The sequence below is a fragment of the Fukomys damarensis genome, unplaced genomic scaffold (assembly GCF_012274545.1).
Source record: "Fukomys damarensis isolate Sample0158 unplaced genomic scaffold, DMR_v1.0_HiC HiC_scaffold_35, whole genome shotgun sequence".
NCBI classification, from domain to species: domain Eukaryota; kingdom Metazoa; phylum Chordata; class Mammalia; order Rodentia; family Bathyergidae; genus Fukomys; species Fukomys damarensis.
In genome coordinates this window covers 55,632,899-55,655,916 of record NW_022900947.1, presented here as the reverse complement: position 1 = coordinate 55,655,916, position 23,018 = coordinate 55,632,899, and the positions used below count along the sequence as shown (strand labels likewise).

At 41.2% G+C, this 23,018-nt stretch overlaps 1 pseudogene; it reads left to right on the top strand.

The window, feature by feature from the left end:
- Positions 1-31: 31 nt before the first annotated feature.
- LOC104849616 lies at positions 32-20,089 on the top strand (annotated as a pseudogene).
- The last annotated feature ends 2,929 nt before the right edge of the window (positions 20,090-23,018 follow it).

Genomic DNA, 23,018 nt, shown 5'->3' with positions numbered 1-23,018 from the left:
ATTCCCAGAGACAGTGAGGACCTGAGCTCCGATGGACAACGATGAGGACAAAGACGACGACTGTGATGACAAGAATAGCCGAGTTCACATCAGGAAAAAGCAGCAGAGAAAATCAACAGCAGATGGTCCTCCCCTCCCAGTCTCTTTTTGTGCCACTGGCAACAGTCCTCAGGTGGATCTTCCATGCCCAGAACCAGCTGACTCAGCTCAACTGGGCGTTCCAAGTTGACCATTATTTAATCCACTGCAGGTAGTGTCTGCGTGTGCCTGGCTGAGCACTACTTACAAACTGCAGAATACAAAGAAATTTTTGCGAGGATTGAAGATGAAGTCACCAAAATTACTCAGGTCACAAAGTTCCCCATCTTACCTGATGACTTCTCACTACCTTTATCTGTGTATCTACGTTTTTATTTCCAAAAGAAACTTTCATTTGGGGGTGGTCAAATAGAGGATTGAATGGGCTCGTAGATGCTTCCTATCAGTTCAAACATACATATGAAAAGGCCAATTTAATCTGTATTTAATGTAGTGGAATTGTTCAAATTGTTTTTATAGAATGTATATCAAGGCAATCTTTACATCTCACTAGTAATGCTCTTAGATGTTAATTCTATATTAATTGAATTAATATAAATTCTCAATACATCCAAAAGTCCATCTTGCCTTTGAAGCAGATACATGGGAGTTTCCATCTAAATTCAAGATTAGAGGAGCTTCGCCAGCACTCCCTCTCCACCCCTCCTTGGTCCACAAGCACAGACACACAGAGCGGCAGCCAGGAGGTGAAGTGGACCCCATGAGAAAGAGCAGTGGATGGAGCTGATCGCAGCCCCTGACAGACGAGCAGTCCACTGACCTCGCCAGGAGCTGCACTGTGGACTTCATGTGACTATTTCACATGGCACACAAAGAAACTCTACCAGCTGGCCATAGGAATTCAAGGGTTAGAGGGGGCTTTAGCAGTTTGCAGAGAAATTCATACTCCAAACAAAGTAGTTGGGCTGAAAGTGAAGCTCACTATGTTTTACCTCTGAGCCCATGGTGCTACAGTCCTAATCATAGCATTTTTACCAATCTCATTAAAAAACTGAGAAAATTCTTGGTCCTTTCCCAGTTCATAAGTTTTGACTTTTTGCTGCTCTGTCTTTTAGTTTGAGTGTTAATTTACTTCCTTCAACATCAGAGCCAAATAGAGTAAGAATTCTAACACTGAGTCAATAATCAAAATCAGGGCCGGGGATTTGGCTCAATGGTTCTGCCCCCTGCCTTGCAAGTGAAAGGACCCAAGTTCGATCCCTGGTACCAAAAAAATAAATAAATAAATAATCAGAATCAGAAAGTAAAACTGAAATTTTTTAAATGACGATACTTAAAGTGGCTACTTGGCCTATCAGTGCCTGTGCATTTCTTGTGCTATGGTCTCAATCGTAGTCTTTATAGTACTTATAAAATCAAATGAATTGCATCTAATGTATCAACATGGAAAAACTAAAGTTTGAATGAAGAAATCAAGGCGGAGTATGTTATGTACCAAATGATACCATTCATTTAATTTTTAAATCCATAAAATAATTTTCATAGCACTGTGAATATATACACACATACAAAGTGCATTAAAATTCTGATGGGAAGGGAAAACCTCCCTCAGGAATGAAGAGCTACTTCTGGGGGCTTTCGGGAGTCATGGGCGAAGGAGAAGTAAATGGAGGACTTTGGAAATATACAAAATATAGTATTCATTTAAAAATCTAAAGCAAAGATAGCAAAATGTTAACCTTTGTTGAATATCAGTGGTAGCTATATAATATTTGTTTCATCAGCCTCCATACTTTCCTGAGTGTTTGACATAGTTCAATATACTTTTCCGAGTTGTTTTATCAATGAGAGGCCAGGGAGTGCTTCCGAGGCAAAAGAGAGAAGACCACAGGAAAGAGGTAACATAAGGGTCCTCTTGCTGGCTGCCAACTACCAAAGTAACCACTGCCTCTAAATGTCATGATGCCAGGCCACTGGCATCTGTTCTCACCAGGCAGGTCACAAAGAAAAAAAAATGTCCAGACAAAGGCTCTGCCTCTGAGGCAGGGTGCAGAGGCCTATTTGTAACTTGACCTACTAACCGGCTGCAAATGCAAAGGGAGAATGGGAGGACCCTGACCCTTCATTCTGGTCATAGCCATGGAATCTATTGGAATGAACTGGAATTCCTTGAGACTACAGATCCTCCTGGGAAGATCAGCCATTCCTGACCTCAGTTAGGTTTCACCCATACACTGCCATATCTGATTACCAGGAGGAATCCCAAATAAGTAAGCTATAGGAACACACAACAGAAAGTGTACCTGGTGGGGAGCAAGGTATCTGGTGTGAATTCAGCAGCACCCAAGGGCTACAGGCACAAAGCAGCCACTGATAGCAGGGCCCTGGGCCCAGGGAATCCAGTGGTGTGGGTGTCAGTCAACAGCTGTCCCACAACTAGAAACTCAGGGACACAGGCCTTCCCACCACACCCAAGACCAGAGAGAGAAACCTCCTACTTCTATTTTCAGAAACAAAACTGGCCAGGTTGTTAGGAGGGATGCCAGATGAGAAGCCACAGGCAGCAAAACCTTAGTCTTCTAGCTCCAAAGAAGCTGCACAGCAGAATTCTGGCTGCTTAGCCCCAGCAGCAGCATGGGTTAGCTCAGAACGAAGCCTCTGCAACCAAGCTTACTGTGCATTAAGCTCACCAGCCCTGCTTCAGAACCTTTGTTACCACTGGGACACAGCCCAGAGAACTATCCTGCTGCTAACTTTGCTGAGCGGTGGTGGAAGCCCGGTGTGCAAGCACCACCCCAAGGCTCTGGGTTTGCGTTGCAGTGGCCGTGGCAAGGGGCTTGGCTCTGCAAGCACCAACCCCTTCTCCAGCATCTGCCGCAGGCTGCAGAGTTCTTGCTTTGGCAGCAGTGGCAACTGCTCCGCTTAGGAAGCCCCAGTATTGAACCTGAACCCAGGCTCAGCAGATAAATGCAAAGCTATTTGTGGGGGGAATTTCCACAAACAGGAAAAGAACTGTGCTGGGCAGGTAGCTTGCAGAGTGACGGAGACCAGATCCTCTCGTGACCCAGGCGGGGAGGCCAAGAAGACCAGGTCAGTTATCTGCTGTGTACAAGTCTTTGTGCTTCAGAGAGAAACACACACACATACACATACACACACACACACAGAATAAAATATAAGTCTGAATTCTATCACTCAAAGAGAATCAAGAGAATTTTCAGTTAAGGAAGACCTGGGGGTGGAAGAAACTGCAGATGATCAAATCTATCCACTAATGGACACGTTGTGCTGACACCTGCATTTACAGGCAAGGACAAACATCATGCCTGAGCAGATTCTAAGAGCAGCTCCCGTAGGAGCCAACAAAGAAGTCTGAGCGGAAGTGAAAGTGGACAGGTTCAGCCCAGAGCAGGTAGGGCTGAGGGTGTAGATCCAGGCAAATTAAGAAGCTGAGCAGAAGCCGTCAACTATAGAACTGGCCTCCAATCTCAAAGTGTCCCCAACTAACCTCTGAACACCTATCAGCCCATGAGCACAAGCAGTCCCCAGCTAACAACCGGTTTGAATGTGTGACAAGAGACAAAGCAATCAAAACGAGAAAGGCAGGGCTGTGGGGCACACCCAAGGGCAACTCTGATGCTGTGTTGAGAATCATCTAGCAACATCATGGCCTCTAAGAGAAAGACCCAGCTTACACAAGCCCTGAGCCCAGCATCACAGAGCCTGGAGGAGGCATGGTCACCTACTCACCAAGCCCTCGGCCATAGCAGGGAGCATCCTATCTGCCCTCAGCGACGGCTTCTGGCTCACACAGTCCCATCAGTTGTCAGCTCAGAGAGCAGCACGGAGCAGCATGCACTGACCCACTGGGCCCAGCCTGGCCTCCTGAGGAGGACATGGGGACACAGGAAGCATCTCTGTCTTCCAGTGTCATGCTCAGGTGTAAACATAGAGTGTCACAGTAAGAGATCCCATGGGGACTGGGACAGATGCGCACCTGCTGTCAAGGAAACAACTGTCTTCAATTCCTGGCAACAAGATCCTTCCGGGGCTGCCCTAAGAGAAACTAAGGGATTAACCAGGCTGCTCCCACTGGGAGTGTGTGTGTGTGTGTGTGTGTGTGTGTGTGTGTGTGTGCGTGTGTGTGTCCATGTGCTTGCACATGCACATGCAAGCAACTGCCCTCTAGAGGGCTGATCAGTCCATTAGAGCTCTCCAGAGACCACTGCCCACAGCACACAGGCAGAGCCTCTCGTCAGCACCTCTCTGCTGTCGGGGACAAAGCCCACAAGCCATGTACTTCACCTCTTCTTGGCACTCACAAAGGAATCTGTCCCAACAGTCACACACCATAACTTGCTGGCAGCCTGGACTTGGTGAACCATGAGCAAATCATAACACTTCCCTTTGGTGATCCCAATCTGTTTTCATAGGATTGAGGCTTGCATACTTCCAGATTGTTCTGAGGACAAATTTGGAATGCTGCAGCACACCTCAAGCTCAGAGCTCTGAAAGCCACATCCCTTGCATAGCCTTAGGTGTCCTCGCACTGTTGCGTGGGGCCCAGACAGATAATAAACTTGCAGTAGGAGGATCTAGCAACTGCAGACCTCAGATGCCCTCACCCCTCCCCAGGAGGTGTCTCACAGACCAGCTTCCAGTCTTCCTGGCTCTGAGAACACAGTGGATGCCGCGGAGACGCTCCTCAGAAAGTCCTACCACAGAAGCACCCATGGGCTATGAAAGAACAAAATCATACCCCATGTAGCTCTTCATGACTTTACAGTTGAATTGTTACATGAGTCCCAGAGCTCAAGGTCTTGTGGTCTTACTATGCAAGAGTTTCATGAAAAGATGTCCTGAGGTCTTAATCCCTGACAAAGCCCAGCACTCAGACGCACATCCACAAGACCTGTGACAGGAGGGGCTCAATGAAGAGATACTCAGAAGACACAGAAGGTGTGAATTTGATGGTGTACAAAGTATCTATTTTTTCTTGTGTTACATTACTCAATTTCTAAAAGATCATTCCCATTCTTACTGTCATTCCCATTCTATCTGTGCAAGATATCTAACCTAAGCCTCTCCAAGACCTCAAATGCCCCTGAAACAAACCCTGCTCACTCGAGTTGATGATTGCTTTCTTGGGGCCAACTCTACCACCTCCCCCTATACCTTGTGTAGACTTCTAGTGACTCATTATATTTACCGATTGATGCATTTATCTCCTTAAAAGGCTGCAAGCAGCTTGAGGGTAGGGCCCACTTATTCAGTTTTGTATTCTTAAGAGAAAAGGCAAGATTCTGGCACACAGTGGGCATTTAGCTAACCTCTGGTAAATAAATGAACAATGCTTACATATATGAGTTAGAAGGGTGCTTGGAGATGAGAAGAGACAGAAGGATAAGGAGAGGAAGGGGAAGTAAAAGTGACTGAGATGTGATATTTACAGGTACCAATTCCCCAAGATAAAAGTAATTATTATGCATCACAAACAAATGCCAGTCAAAAAGAAACAAGGACCGGAGATTCATCTTGGTGGTGTTGCCATCTGCCTCACAAGCGTAAGGTCCTGAGTTCAATCTCCGATACCAAAAAGAAAAAAGAGTTAGAATATGTGGTCTTTGTCTTTCAGTATCTGGTTTTTTCACAACACAGTGTCTCATACATGTTGCCACAATGAAAGAATTTCATTCTTTGTTTGCCTGAATGTTCCTTTGTAGAGACACATTACATTTTTTATCCATTTAGTTGTCAGAGGACACCTGGGCAGATTCCACAGTTTGACTACTATGAACAATGCTACAATAATCATGGGAGTGTAGGTGCCACGTCTTGTGTTTAGATGTCCACCCAAGGCCTCATGCAGCCATAGTTGGGGCTTTTTCAGAGGTGGTTCAAACTAGTGTGTGATGCTGGAAAGGATTCATGGTGCAATGCTAGGCTCAAGGGCACTAGGATTAAGGCTGTGAGTGCTGCCCGCCCTAAGTAGCCAGGATAAGATATAAGGGATATGAAGAGTTGTGGTCATCCTTGGTTGCTTTGCTAACCCCTGCCTGCCATAAATTAGTTCTACTCTTTGATACCACCCTGCCTTGGAGCCAGATGATTATGAACTGAAACTTCTACAAACTGAGCTAAATAAACCTTTCCTCCTTTAACTTTGGGTGTCAGGTATTTTGTCTCAGCAATGAGAAAAGTAACTAAGATAGTAGGCATCTTGTTAGTATATTGATTTCATTTCCTTTAGGTATATTCCCAGGAGTAGAAAAGCTAGATCATGTGGTATTTCTAGATTTCTGAGCCACCTTCATACTGTTTTCTATAATGACCACACAAATCTACATTCCAATCAGTAGTGTCTGATGCTTTTCCTTTTTTTTTTTTTTTTTTTTTTTTTTTTTGTAGCGGGGATCGAACTGAGGACCTTGCACTTGCGAGGCAGGCGACAGAACCACTGAGCTAAATCCCCAGCCCTGGTTTTCCCTTTTTATCAGCCTTTATTTGTTTGAGTCTTGTGCAGGGGTTGAGGAAAGGTACTGGGGATTGAACCCAGGGCTTTCATGATGAGCTACATCCTACCTCCTTTTAATTTTTTTATTTCTAAGATAGAGAATCTTAGCCTGGGTCTGAATTTGAGCTTCTCCTGGCTCAACCTCCCAGAGTGTTGGGATTACAGGTATGTGCCACCATGCCTGCCTTATGTTTAGTTTTTGTAGTTGTAACCATTCTAATTCGGGTAAGATTATATCTCATTATGGTTTTGATTTGTATTTCCCTGATGATTAGTAATGCTGTGCATTTTTCATAAGGGTAGGAAGGAAAACAAGGATACAGGTTGGTCAGGTAACAGGAGGAGGAGTTCCAGTGTTGTATAGCACAGTAGGGTGACTATAGTTTACAGCAATTTACCATATATATATATGCACAATATACAATATATATATACCAGGGATCCAACTCGGGTCCTTGCACTTGCAAGGCAGGCCGTAGAACCATTGAGCTAAATCCACAGCCCTAGAACCACTGAGCTACAGCCCTACAATATATTTTTTAAAGAACTACAAGAGAGGAATTGGAAGACTGCCGATACAAAGAATTGATAAATGTTTAAGAAAATGGAATCAATAATTACCCCGATTTGATCGTTATACATTATAAGCATGTGCTGTATCCCATAAGAATATAATTTAAAACTAAAAATAGGAGGAGCTGAGAGGATAGCTCGGGATAAAACACACACTTAGCATTCTAAGGTCCTCAGTTCAATACCCAAAACCAAAAAATAAAGGTAAAAATGAAAATTAAAAGTAAATGGATGATAAATGAATTCTAGTAGCACATTCATACATCATGTGATTCACATTGCATGCTCATAACATCTTGATTAAACTCTAGAAACCCATTCACAGGGCCACAGAACTCATGTCCAAACATTTTTTGTGCTATCATTTTTATACAAAATGTATTTTTCTTATGATTTCTAGAAACCCACCTTTTCTTATCAAGCCTTTTCTAAGGGATAGGGCAGAGTGTACGTTCAGACAGGGCAGTTATGTGAATCATGGATAGAAATTATTTTGCCTGTTAACGTACAGAAATTTCTCCTCTCAGCAGTTCTTCTAGCCAAAAGCTAGGCACACTGAAAGAGAAGAATGACATATAGCAAATCTTGCTTTCCAACTCTTAAACATCGCTAAGCAGAATAGATAACAAGACCATCTTCCACTACAAGGCTCAAGATTTCTTACTTTTTTCCCCTGTAGAGCCTATAGCTCAATCTTCCCACCAGGGAAAGCATAAAAGCAAACAAGCAAAACAGCTCCAGCAAGTAGCTGGTCCGTGGTTAGCACAGACAATGATGAATTGAATACATCTCCCATTCTGGTCTTTATCTTCGCCTAACTAACACAGAGAATGATACGTAGAAACACATAGAACCCGCTGAATGTGGTGGAGCACACGAGCAATTCCAGCAGTCTAAGTGGGCTAAGGAAGGATTGAAAGTTCAAACCCAGCCTGGACAGCTTAGTGACATTCTCAGTGTGAAGGCCCTGGGTAGAAAAATAAAAACTAAATATCCAAATCAAGAGTAGCTGGGAATTTATCTCAGTGGTTCTGTCGCCCACTTTGCAAGTGTAAGAACCCGAGTTTGATCCCTGGTTATGAAAAAAAAAATCAAAAGTATACACTCTGAGAAGTCAAGAACTATTTTTATTAAGCAACTCTGCACAGAACCTTCACATAAATCCTATCATATTTTAAAGTTTATATTTATAAAAGATATTGCAAAAATAAATGATTGTTGCCAGGCCTGGTGATGCGTGCCTGTAATACCAGCACTTGGGAGGCTGAGACAAGAGGATCATTACAAGTTTGAGCCAACCTGGACCACATAGTGACTTGGAGGCCAGCCTGAACTACATATCAAGACTTTCTAAAAAAAAAAAAAAAAATCAATCAATCAATAAAATCATTTAATGCTAAAAGACAAAACACTCCCATGTGCTGTGGATTAACAAAGTACAAAAAATAAAACAAGGAAATTTGTGCATTAAAGTGCCAAGGATTATTAAAGTATATTATTTTATTTACTGAATCAATATTTATCAAACATCTGCTTCATTTGCCAGCTACCACTCTAGGCGTTGAGAACTCAGAAGCAAACAAAACAAAGCCCTGCCCTCGTGGAGTTGACACTGTATAAAGTTACCAACCGTGAGCAAATAGAGATCTGTGAAGCGACGATATGGAACATTAAGTGAGAGAGAACATCAAGATAAACGCGAACGAAGTAGGGCAGAGGAGGGGAAGTGTTACGTGCAGACAGGCTGAGGCCATTAGGCCTCTTCAATGACCTGACGTTTGAGCAGAGTGAGCCAGGGAGGCCCGGGGAAACCTCCCTGGAAACAGGCTGGGAGTGGACGTGGAGTGAGGGTCAGCAGAGGCCCGCCTGTGCGGTGAGGGAGAAGGGACAGAGGACGGAGACCACGCAGGGTCCTTTGGAGCAGGATAGGTAGCTCTTTTGTCTCTTCCAACAGTAAAGAAAGAGCGTGGAGCTGCTCATCTGGGCTATAGGAAAGGGAGAAAAAGGAATGCTTAACAGGAGTCCCAACCCCGGGGAGGAGGCCAGTGGGGGAAGACTGAACTCTGCTTCCTGTGGTGATGGCCGCTTCCATCCCGAAACCATCAGCAGAGGCTGAGGGGCAGAGTTCCTGCAGTGTGAAGGCAGCAGCCTCTTGTTTTCTCAGGTACAGTAGGGATGCAAGTCTCGCAGTGCTATTAATAGCACCGATGTGAAGAGTGTCCACCAGGGTTCAATTAAATCCCTGCCCGTGGTGAGCAGACTTGAAAGGAGAGGCTTGGATATCGAACCAGAACCAGCACCAACAATGACCCAGCTCAGTGGTGAACGCACCAGGAACACGCAGCTGGGTTTAGGCCCTGTTGTTTTGGGCAGGCCCCACTGAGCATGTGCTCCCCATTGAGGTGCTGGGATGGTTTTCCAACAGAATTTGCACACAGTTCCATCAAGTACAATGTTTGAATTTTCCAACACCTCTCCCTCTCCCTCTCCCTCCCTCCACCTTTTTCCCCCCATCATTCATTCCTTCCCTTTCTCCGTTTTTTTTTTTTTTTCTTAATCATAATCACTACACGGTAGGCCTAAATGCTTCAGAGATGAAAATTATCACTGCTTTCCTGAAGGACTTTGCAATGTTTAATCTTAATTGTGTATTAAGATTCAAAGAACATGTTTTGAGCAATATGAAGGTTCGACAGAGTTCACATTTTCCTGCTGAATTCTCTTTCTAGTGAAATGCTTTTGCTACCATCCCTGCAACACAGATGAAAACTATGTTGTCAGGAAGCTGCGGAGGACTCCAGCCGATGCAGCCCGGAGTCTGAGCCTACTCTCTTCCTGAAGGTTACCACAGCCTGGATCCTTATCTTCGCTGACCCACTGAGGTTTGCAGAGTCTCATACAAGGTTCATTTCCACAGAAAAGTGACAAAAGTCATAAATTTTAAAATGGCTAAAGGTGTAGGGGAAGTGGGAAGGGTAGGGGAAAGGAAATAAGGGAAAAGAAAAAAATATGAGAAAATGGAAACAAAGTTTTTGTAAATAGGGAAGGGAGGAGGGGATGAAGGGAGGGCAGGGACAAGGGGAAAAAATGAGAACCAAGACCTGTCATGTAAAGGTACAAGAGTCCAATGATGAGTGTAACTGTACTGTATACCTAAATTGTACCAATAAACTCACTGAGGAAAAAAAATAAAATGTGATATTGTCACAGTTTTTTTTTTAATCCCACCAAATTCTAAAGTAATTCCTATTCTATACTACATCTACCTGGAAGCAAACAAATCTCTCTCAGCACCTTTCCCAAATGGTCTTAAGAAACCTATGCATTAAAAAAGAAAAAAAGAAACCTGTCCATCAAGAATTTATTGAGCAGGTTCAATGGGCCACATAATTCCCTCCATGCTGGAAAGACAATCCGGTCTCAGAGGGGTAAGGTCACTTACATTCCAGTGGAGGGAGGCAGGCACCAGAGAAATTACAAGTGAAATATACAATTTGTAAAATGGTGATCGATTCCATGGAGGGAAAAAATGAAGCCAGCAAGAGAGGAGAAGGCAGAGTGTGTCATTTCACCTAGATATCACGGAAGGTTTCACTGAAAAGGTACACTTGGGCACACACTTGAAGACACAATCACATAGCACACTCAGGGAACATTTTTGGCTCCATTTCCTTTCTAAAAACATATTCTTTGTGAGGGTTTTAAGGAAGCAAATTTTATGGCCTTTTTCACTACGTTTCATAATCTAAGTGTGTTCCCTCAAAGACCACCACCACACTCACCTTACTATCTAATGAGTTCTGAGGAGGCAGCACCAAGGACATCATCCACAGATGAGGCCAGGTATCAAATCAGAGGGGAGGTAAGCTTTTCAATGTGTCTATAATCTATCAACTGCTTCAATTTAAGGAGGAAAAATCACAACTGAAAGAGATTTCAGCAATGTGACTAGTTACAAAATTAACATACAAGCATTAATTACCTCCTTCTGTATTAACAGACAACGGCCAGTTAGAAATACAAAGGAAGCTGGGGATTTAGCTCAGTGGTTCTGCTGCCTGCTTTGCAAGCCCAAGATTCCTAGTTCAATCCCCAGTACAAAACAAAACAAAACAAAACAAAAAAACTGAAATACAAAGGAAGATAAAGCAAGACTGGGGAGGTGCACATTTTATTTATGAACATACCTATTCAAAGAGGAAAAATGGCTCCTTTTAGTTAGGAAAAAAGAGTACTGGCATTATATAGGGTTGGCCAAAGGCATAAGGACATTAAAAACTGTAATTAAAATAACAGAAATGGATATATAAAAAATGTTTTAAACATATAGCGAAGAATAAAATTCCCCAAAAAGATACTATTTAAAAAATGGGCAAAGATACACATTCTATCTTGTAGTTTTTAGTCAGTTTTTATTATTTAAAAGCACTTTTTATTTTCAAGCAAGTGAAAGGGATATTCAAACAATACATAGTCCACTGTGACTAACTCAAGTCTATTTGTTCATAGATAACCTACATCAGGTGCACTCACAAATCAAAGCAGATTTCATATACTGCACTACATAATATAAGGCATTGTGCTGGCCTAGGGATAGTGGTATTAAAATTAGGTCCATGGTTTCAAAGAACCTGTAGCCTTAAAAGAGAAAAGTGAAACATAATTTAAAGCTATAAGGGACCCTCAAGTTATGACTGACCACACATACAAACAACTAGGGTTATGAGTGGAATTTTAGTTTTAACTTACAACCAAAGTCTTAAGTTATGATCCAAACACTGGCCACTTGGGTGATTATAAGCAAAGACTCATGATGCCAGAAAAACATCTAAGCATATGTAAGCATCAGTTTGAGCCCAGATGCACGTGTTTGTGAATGTGATTTTGGTTAGTGCTTTACATAACCGTTATGATTACTGCTATCAAAATGGCCCCAAAAAATCTAGAAAAGGAAGAAAGAGAAGGCAAATAAAGTAATCACAATGTAAAAAAGAAAGGAACTTGTGGAGAAATATGAGAGTGATGTTCACGTGTGACTGATCACGCTAGTGTGTACAGCATGTTGGAATCTACAATCTCGATAATCTTACAGAGAAAGGATTTGTAGAAGGAAGCTAGTACTGCCAAAGGTGGTACTCAGATTAGTAAGTCATGATCCACAGTGTTAGACAAGGTAAAAAGGTTGCTAATAGTGGTGATAAATGAAGGCAGATGGCAGGTTATAGCCTAAGTCTATCATTTATTAAAAAGCCAGGACTATAAATGCCAATCTCACAAGAGATAATCCATCAATGAGTGATAATGCTGAAGCATTTCATGCCTGTAAGAGGTGGTTTCACAATTTTAAAGTGAGAACTGGGGATCATAGCACAGCTAGGCATGGTGAAGCAGCCAGTGCTGATAAAAGAGCTGCTGAAAATTACATACACCACTTCAAAATGAAGACACAGGAATGCCTTTTGCTCTTATCAAGTTTTCAACTGTAATGAAACTGGCCTTTTCTAGAAGAAAATACCCAAGAGAACATATATTATCCAAGAAGAGAAGAAAATACCAGGCCACAAGCCTATAAAGGATAGGCTAAACTTATTGCTATGTGCCAGTACAACCTCAGGATACAGCCTTTCTTGGTTTATTGCTCTGAGACCCCTAGAGTGTTCATAAAACATAAAGTCATAAGGAATAGGCTAAGGGTCACATCAAAATCTAATACAAAAGTCTCCGTAATAAGAGTACTTTAAGATGAAAAAATGAAAGCAAAGTCTTTGAAAACAGGGAAGGGTGAAGTGGGTGAAAGGGTGAAGGGAGGGCAGGGGTATGGGAAAAAAATAAGAACCAAGACATATCATGTAAAGTTACAAGATCCCAATGATAAATGTGACTGTATTGTTTGCTTTAAATGTACCAATAAACTTAATGGGGAAAAAAAAGAGTACTTTTTCTTGAGTGGATCAGGGAGGCTTTCTGTCCTACCGTTAAGAAATATCTAGAGGGCAAGGGTTTACCACTCAGTGCTCCCCTCATTATGGACAATGCCCCTGCTTCCCCACAAGTTTTAGAAGGATAATGGACTAAAGAATTCCCATGGCTCTCAGCTGAATTTCTATCATCAAATACAACTCTCCTACTGTACTACTGTAATACTCCCCTACTGTACTGTAATACAGCAGGTTATAGCTAACTTTAAGAAGGTATCCACCAAGGAACTGTTCCTAAAGTTCTTCCAGATGGTCTCAGATACAGATTTAACCATTAAAGAGTTCTGGAAGGAACATTACAGCGTCCTTTCCTGTGTGGTGTTGATAAATCCCAGGCCAATACTTCTCTAAGGACACTGAGATCTGCCTGGAATAGAGTCCTAAAATTACATAGGAGAGAGACTTTGAAGGCTGTGTAGACGAACCTGAGCCTTTAATTGACCCTGTGATTAATGACATTCTCACTGTACCAGAGTACACAGACTTGCAGGTACACAGTGGTGATGTTGAGGAACTGCTGGAAGAACACTCAGAGGAACTGTCTACAGAGGAACTTCAGCAACCTCTGGCTGAGCTCCTCTGGCTGAGGAGCTTTCTGAAAACATGCGGGAGTATCAGCAATCAGTGCAGCAAAGTTCTTCCGAAATAAAGGAAAATCTGAAAAAATGGACAGACCTACACACATTTATGGAGACAACCCACTCAGCCAGTCATTGCATTCACGTGCTTAATGACAATGTTATGTCACACTACAGAATATTTTAAATGAATTGAGTTCATAAGTCAAGGGTCCACTGCATATGGTAATTACTGGTAGACATGTGAGTAAAACATTGTGCTATAATGATGAAGAAAGCAACCAACGGCATGGAGACATTGGGAAGACTTCATTAATCAAGGAAACTTTGAAACTGATCCTGAAAGTAAAGCAGGAAGTAGCTGGGAAGGAGTAGAGGTGATGAGGCACTCTAGGAAGATAGAAAAGGTTTTGTAAAACCTGCAAAGAACAATAAGCTCAATGTACTCTGATTGCGGGGAAAACAATCAGAAAGGAGACAGAGAGTTGACACTAGAGAAGTTGAGGGGAACATACCGTAATGATTAATATAAGTATATATAACCTCTGTGTCCTTAAGTGTATTTCTCTTCTACCCTTCTTTCTCATTATTACCTTCTTCTTGCCTAAAATCAAAAACAGAAACTCAAAAACGTACTGGACAGGAAGAAACATGAATGTATGCTTTCAGCTTTTTATGTTCTCTCAAGAAATAAAAAAGCCAGGGGCTGAAGTAGAGGAGAGGAAGAATTAGAAAACACCTAACCAAGCGTCAGGATGGGGACAGTCTCTGAGAAACAGGAAAGGGACAGGTCCAGGAATATAGAGAGAAGCACTGAGTGCTGATTAGTGCCAAGTGAGGGCCCCACAGTGATGCCTGCCTGCGGGCATTAACCAGCCAGTAAAGCCGGGCAGCTTATAAAGCATCCTTGAAGACAGAGTGGGACTAAATACAGAGAGCTTGGGTGTCCTGTATGGAGAAGGACACCTATAAGACCTCTCCAACAATGAACAGGGCAATGGAACCCAGCTGGGAATGTCTGTCTTTGGGAATGCTGAGGATACACCACAACAGACAGACAGATATATAGATAGATAGATAGATAGATAGATAGATAGATAGATAGATAGATATTTGGGATAATCTTCAGTTCCCAAACTTTTGTATCAATTGTTCCTATTCATGATGTTCTCACTGTTAAAAATAGCTGTGCTTGGGCCGGGGATTTAGCTCAGTGGTTCCGCCACCTGCCTTGCAAGCGCAAGGACCCAGTTCGATCCCCGGTACCTGAAAAAAGAAAAAAAAAATAGCTGTGCTCGCCAGACATGGTGTTCTACACCTCTAATCCCAGCACTCTGGGAGGCTGAGGAAGGAAGGTTGAAAGTTCAAATCCAGACTGGACAACTTAGTGACTTACCAAGACCTTGTCTCCATACAAAAATTTTTAAAATGGTAGGGAGACATCCAGTGCCAAGGTCCTGAGTTGAAAAAACTAAGCTATGGTGATGGATATTAGAATAGTATCTATGCTTGGGGGTAGATAATGCCCAAGAAAACATACCTAAAAGGTTTGTATATGCTGCTGGAAATATTCTGTATTTTGATCTATATACATACATACACACACACACACACAAACACACACACACACACACATGTATGTATGTATATATGAGTGTATGTTTTCAAATGTTTGTGGTAGATCTACAATCTATATATAAATTATATAGCCAGGCATGGTGGTGCACGCCTGTAATCCCAGCCCTCGGGAGGCTGAGGCAGGAGGATTGCTGTGAGTTCAAGACCAGCCTGGGCTACATAGTGAGTTCCAGGTCAGTCTCAACTACATAGTGAGACTTGTCTCAAAAAAAAAAAAATTACATGCCAATTTTTTAAAAGCTAGCCTGGACTTTTCTTCTATTCAACCACAACCTAGTTGGACCTACCTTGTCCACATTCCTCTATTTTACTCCTCCACAAACAAACTCACAGATTCAACAAAATTCCAATGCCAGATAGCAAAGTCACAGGGAAACAGAAACACAAATATTTTTAACTGGTGGGGAGACCAAAGTAAATAATGAACTGTGGCTTCATCAAATATTTGCAAAACCGTACAAAGCAGAAGGAAATAGCCAGTAATCAAGATATATGTTAGGATTATATTGGTTTTAGAGCAATTTATTTTCACGTTTGCAATTGGTTTTTAAGTCTGTAAGTCTAACATTTTGTTAAGAATTACAATAGAATCTTGGTTAATGGTAGTTTTAGAAAGCTATAATTTGTTTTCTAAAGTATTTTTGGAATTTATTTTTAAAATACTCTTTCCTTTTGAGATTTTGTATCTGCATTGCCCAGTGATCTGTGTGTGTTAAAGCATCTGCCAAATATTCCAAACACTAAGAAACTATATCTGCGCTCCTGTCACACTGTCTCTTCTCTCACATGTGAGGGACTTCTTCGTTTTGGGAAGGAGTCATGGAGCATCCTCTCACTCCGACTCCCCCACCGCTCAGCAGAGGCACTTTTGGGGGAAGGGTGAAGAGCACTGCAGGGTCATAGGCCAATGGTGACCAGGGTCCATGACCTGTGTGGCCACCCCCACTAAGCAATCTTCTGCCGGAACCTTCCCTTTGAGAAGTTCGGGGTTAGCAAAGTAACCAAAACCAGCTGCTTCAAGACAGGCTGATTGCTGGAAGGGCCCAGGTCACCTCCACTGAAGAGCACCATTTTGTTCCGTAACCAATGGCCCTCCTGGAGGGAGTCTATATGTCATTAGCTTGTAGCAACACGAAGCCAAGGAATAATCAGACATCAAAGAGAGGAACTTGATAGTATTCATATAACTCAACCGCAACTTTATTAATTTCTTTTAGAAAAAAGTGACAAAGGAAACAAAAATTACTCTGGCCCTTCTAAATACATCTACACTTGCTTCTCTTATTTATAAATTAAAACTCTTTGCCACCTGTTAAGCTCTATTATCCCATCACAAATGCTCCATGACAGGACAGGTGTGCTATCACAGACAGGGACACACTGCATCCAGAACAGCTAAGGTGAACGTCATGGCTTTCAGTACTAAAACAGGACCAAAAATAGGGGAGGTCACTTAGCTTCCCAAGGTGGCTGTGGGGCGTATAGGTGCCCTGCAGCCTGGAATAACCTATACAGACATAAAGTGTGAGGGAGACAGTGTCGCCAAGTGGAAAGGTCAGAGGCACTAGATCCAGAGGGCCTGGTTGAATCTGGGCAGTGTTGCTTTGAGCAAGGTAAGTCCTTTGAAACTCAACTGTCCCATCTAGATTGTAGCCAAAATTGAATATGAATATCTATAAAGGCCTACTCCATTAACAGGTATCCAAACCAGGAATGATGGCACACACCTGTAATTCCAGTGCTTGAGAGGCTGAGGCAGGAGGATCACCGTGAGTCCAAGGCTAACCTGAGCTACATAGCAAGACCCAGGCTCAAAATAAGAACAAAAACAGATAAATGGCAACTTATTTTGAAGGTTTTTTTTTTTCTTTCCTCATTAGTCATTTTTCATTCCCTTACTTAACAAATACTTCTGAGCACTCCTATCTCTCCATCTCTCCATCAGGACCTTGAACTTACCAGGCAGGCACGGGCTCCACTGAGCATCCCCTGATTGGTATTAGGTGTAGGACTTGGCTTGATCCCATGAAGATTTCATGCCAGAAGAATTGAAGACAGCATTCTTTATGATTAGCAGAACCCAAGTCATTTGCAAAGGTGTTTTCCTGTGGCTGTCTGATTGGAGAAGTTCTGCACAAATTTAAACTTCAGGGTGATTGTTCAGAATGTTCAGACAGCAGGATTTCAATGGCCATCTTTTCCATTTGGAGCCAATGCTCCACCTTCTGGGGATGCAGTTTGATAAGATATGGCCCAAAGCATCACAGAAAAACCCAGAGTAGCAACAAAATTCCTATATCAAGTGCTCATTACTCTTCAGAAAAAGAAGAGTGGGCTGAGTGGAGTAGAAGTACCAACCACACAGAGTCTGACAAGCTTAAGATATTAGAACACGGAAAGTGAGGCTTCCCAACAGAAGATGTCAAAATGAAACAATGGCCCAAATTCAAGTAGCTTTCATACAAATTCCTAAATCTGCATCAAACTGCACTCTGAAAGCACTTGAGGCCCAAAAAATGACAAAAACTCAACAGGAGGCAGCGGATGTCACTGATGAGATCATGAAGTTTGAAGCATTAATAAAGAAGGATCTCCAGGCAAAAGAGAGTGCATCCAAGACTGGTTTAGATACAGCAGACCATACAACTACCAACTTGTTAAACACTTACTCAGATGATGACTACATTAAAAATAAATAAATACTAAATAAATAAACTAGAGCTGGACATGGTGGCGCATGTTTGTAATCCCAGCACTCGGGAGGCTGAGGCAGGAGGATCGCTGTGAGTTCGAGACCAGCCTGGGCTGCATAGTGAGTTCAAGATCAGTCTCAACTACATAGTGAGACCCTGTGTCAAAAAACAAATCAAAACAAAAAATCTAGAAGTGCCTAGAAGAAGATGCTTTTCCAGGGGAGCAAAGAGAAAAGAGAGCAGAGGTTGTTAATGGACCAGTTCATCACCCACGAAGCACAGGAGGAGGCTGACCGTGAGGAGCAGCTGACACGTGGGCTCATGCAACAGCCCCAACAGACAGGGAGTGCCACGCAGCTCAGGCACGTTCGGCCTGAAAAGGATGCTTTACGACAAAACAGAATTCTCAGAAAAAAACAATGTGAGGAAGGATGACTTAAAGATTTCCAGGATGCGCTTGATTGAGAAGCAGCTTTGGCAAAACAAGCCAAGACTGATTTTTGAAGAACACATCCTCAGAGAGAAAGAAGTTCATAAACAGATTGCTGTGGAAAGAGTTCAGGCTTGTTGTAGAAAGCATCATAAAATATGTGGAAACATTTTGGATCAAATCCTTGATTTGTCCACTAAAGTGGCAGCTGGTCAAATGTCAAAAAGTCTGATTCCACTTAAGATGAGGTGTGATTGGAACGAACTGTTTTTCCATGGAAAGTCCTCATGTGAACAAACCTCTATTAAGCATGTGCCTGCTAATCCCTCTGAAGAACAACTTAAAGAACTGGATAAAAGAAACTTGCTAGATAGCAAACATTATAAAGAATATGAAAACATGGTTGGAGAGTGGGCTATAGCAGAAGAAATGACAGATAATTTACCACCCTCCAACAATTCCATACTAGGACATGCGCTTCAAAGACTTATTGAATAATCTCTTCCTCCTCCTCAAATTGAGCCAACAGAGCCTGAACTGCCTTCATTTGCTATTAAAGGATGCTTCCTGGGGAAAACACTTACTGAGAAAACTATCATTTTAAAGACTCTATAAAGAGAGTTTCTTATTCAGGTACTTTGTATGGGTGCTCTTGTCCAAGAAGCTGTTCAAGCATTTTATGACAATGAAAAAGTCAGTGAGGACCTACAATTGAGAAAGAAGGTAGAGAGGTTCCGTCAGATCTGCAGGAGGACAGTAAGGAAAGTGAGGACTCGCACAGTGTATCTTCAGATGCTCTGGTTTCAGGTGACCCATTACCAGAAACAGAAGGTGAAACTACATCTAGTACATGTACTAATAGAGCACCAGAAACTGAAAAAGTCAAGTCAAGTGATAGTGATCATTTCTCTATATACATGCTCAGCTTGGTGCAAAATCATAATTGCTGAAGAAAAGAAAGATCATTCCGGACACATTATTAGTTAACATCATAGGAAATGCTATTAATGAGATACCTGTAAATCAAGGGTGGATCATTGATTTCCGATGACATTAAACCAAGCACAGCTTTTAGAGGAAGCTCCCACCAGCTGCCATAGGAACCTCATAGAAATGGAGGCAAAGAAAAACAAATATCCTCATTGGTTCTGGATCCTATGGCTTCAAAAGAAGGACCTCTTCCTTCTTTGTTTGTTTTCATCATATTACTAGATATTTCAGATACTTTCTTGCTGAGTCCCATGAATGATATCATAGCTGAAGAATTTTCACATGAAATGGCTCATAAAGATATTGGTCAGCGGGCTGGGGATTTAGTTCTCTTAAGTTCTGGTACCCATGCTTATCTTGGTTTTCAGCAGTGCCATGCTGATCAATATATATATACATATATATATATATGTATATATATATTGATCAGCATGGCACTGCTGAAAACCAAGATAAGCATGGGTACCAGAACTTAAGAGATCACATTCAAAAGAGAATTATAGGCTGCTGGGACAGTGGCCTTTGTTGGAACAGTAGTTTTCAGAACCAGAAAATATTTTGATAACAATCAATGCTGAAATAAAGAGCCTTTATGCCAGAAACTAAAGGAAATTTTTGCAATTGAGATAGTGAAGAAAGAAAATAAAGCTAATTAATTTATTATAATTTAAGCTTGTATTACTAAAATATGTGCTTCACTGACTTTAGAAGGAAATTAAAGTGTGATTGCAAAGTTAAAAAAATAGGTCTTCCTGTTTTTTCCTTGACCATTAACATCATGTCTTTCAGCCTTTCACCTGATGGATATCAGTAGAATACCTTCAACCTAAATCCTACCATGATTAAGTATGAATTTTGTTTGCCAATCACCATCACGTAGTATAAATTCCAACAATCATAACATATATTCTTATTCCAACCTGTCCATACTACCCACATAGCATCAGTCAGAATGACAATAAATAAACACCACTCTCCTCCCACCATGATTTTAACAGTCCAGTTAAATAGATAATGACATAACATCGGATAGTTTGATGCTACTTCAGTGACTGGACAACAGATGCAATAGAAATTAGGTGAGGATAGGCCCAGATATAAATTTTATACTTGCCATTGCAGATTGAGAGTATTTCCTCCATCATTCAGTGAGGTACAGAGAACTTCCTACAGATACTTGCAGAAATTCATTTGTTCAGTCATTCAACAAACATGTAAGGACCTACTACTATGTATTCCATACCAGGTACAGAGACCAAATAAAAGTCCTACCCAAATAGACATTACATTTTTTGTTGGCAGAGGAGGAGGAAATAAACAGAATACACCAGTTATCACTTTACAGACATATCTTCTTGAATCTTCCAAACAAACTGATGAGATAGGATGTATTGCCCTCATTTTCCAGGCAAGATATGAGAAGGTTAAATAAATTAGGACCATTGTGCCTGAGGTTAAAAGCCCACATTCAGTGTGAGCCACTCCAGCCTGCTGCTGCACCTCTCCTCTCCAAGAAGCTCCCTGACACACAGCCAGTGCTGACACAGTGCAGGGTTTAGCAAAGTGTGTCCCACACTCTCCTTCCAGAGCAGTTCCCAGCATATTTGTTACTCTTGTGATATTCTTCCTTCCACTTACGTTGCGTTTAATTGTGATCCTGGTTTCCAATTCTAAAAGTCGCCACTGGTTCTATTTTATATAATTCCTTTCTGTGCTTAACATATTCAACAAATTCTCCACTTGTTTTTCTAACTCATCAGAAATTGTTGTTTGCATTAGATTTTCTTTCAAAGGCATGTCTCCCGGGGGCTGTGAGGCAACTTAGGCTATGGGAAGGATTACTATCTTTGGAATTATTACTGTATTAACAATCGCTGTACAACTAAGTAGGTAACTTTTATTAAAAATTGTTTCTGTTTTATAGACAAGAAGAGGAACTAGGGCTCAGAGAGGCTGGATTACTTGCTTAAGACCAAGAAATAGTAAAACCAGATCTTCCGGTGGGCTTCCTAGTATACCATACTTCCTTTCTAAAACTATAGGAATTACAGAAATGTAAATGTAAAAGGACCTGATAGGCTATTTTAGAAGATGTCTCTCTGTGTGGACATCATTTCCACAGATGCCTTTCAGGAGATCCAGTCTCCTGCTAAAATCTTGGCTTCTTCTCACATAGCCTTCACAAAAACATACTGCTATTTTCCTGGCAGGGTTATTGTGAGGACTACATGACAAAAATGTAAAGGTCCTTTGTAAAGCAATAATGCCTTTTACAGATGCTCCCTGAACTGTCTTTACAAGCAAGTTAGGCCTGGAAAACAAAATTTATCTTCATATTTAAGTAATTCTAAATTTGTATTCCTTTATATATCACTGACTGACTTCATAATCACAAATTTAAATAGAGGAACATATCCATACTCTTTCCTAGTAGGCAAAATTATTTTGTATTACTACAGCACATATAACCAAACTTACATTGTAAGTTTTTCTCAAACTCTTGGAAAAGGAATAAAATATCAACTTTGGGACAGCTATGAAAGAGTAAATTTCTTCTTTAATGCAATTATGTAAAATAATTATATGGCTTGAAATATGGCTGGCTTTAAATGAATTTTCTACTATAATTTTATTATAATTTGTGTATATATTAAAATATTATATAATCAATTATAATAAAATATGGAGCATTTACTTAACATTTATTGACTTTTAATTCTTCAGTTACAGAAAAATGATAATTTAATAATAAAGAACAATTAGAATAGAAAGCTACTAAAATAATAAAATTATAAAGGTAAAATCCTCCCCTTCAGGGCACACAATACCTGACAATGGATTTTGGTGAGTTATTTTATCTAATAACGAAAATGTTTAGAATGCTTTATATAAACTATAAATACTGTAAAGTTGATTAAATTTTATAATCTATCTGTATGCTCATCTAAAACTGATCCATAGTCTCTAACATTCCCAAGTAAATGGATAATCCATCTAACTTAATTAACTCATCTGACTTAATACATTAATTTAAAATCTGTCATTCCCGGCATTATTTCTGTGTTCCTCTTCCCTGAGTGTTCATATTATTTCCATTTCTTTTCTATGGATTTTACTATAAGGAACCATAAAATATATGCATAGAAACATATACATCCATGTGGTGTCTGCACTGTGCAAATTACAGCTTTCTCTTGGTAATGGATGGAAATCAGGATAGAAGACCCACGGCTTCCTCACCCGTCAAGTCGGAGACACGCAACCTGCCTCTCGTGCTGCATGTGCCCACCACACTAAATGAAAATACAAAGTGTCACTTACCGTTGGTGTTGTTCCAATTGTCTTCTCAGTAACGAAGCCTGGAAAATCAAAGAAATCCACTTTTCCACCTTCTGAGCTCCTTATATTTTGTGAAAGATGCAAGCGCAAGAGTTGCCAAATGAGATGGACAGAGAGTGCCAAATAGGGCTTCCTGGCCAATCTAAAAATAGCAGGTGGTAGTAGGCAGACACCATTCTTCTTGCTTCCCCTTAAGAGTGAGGGATATGGCTTGTTCAAAATTAATATGTACAGAAAGAACTATAG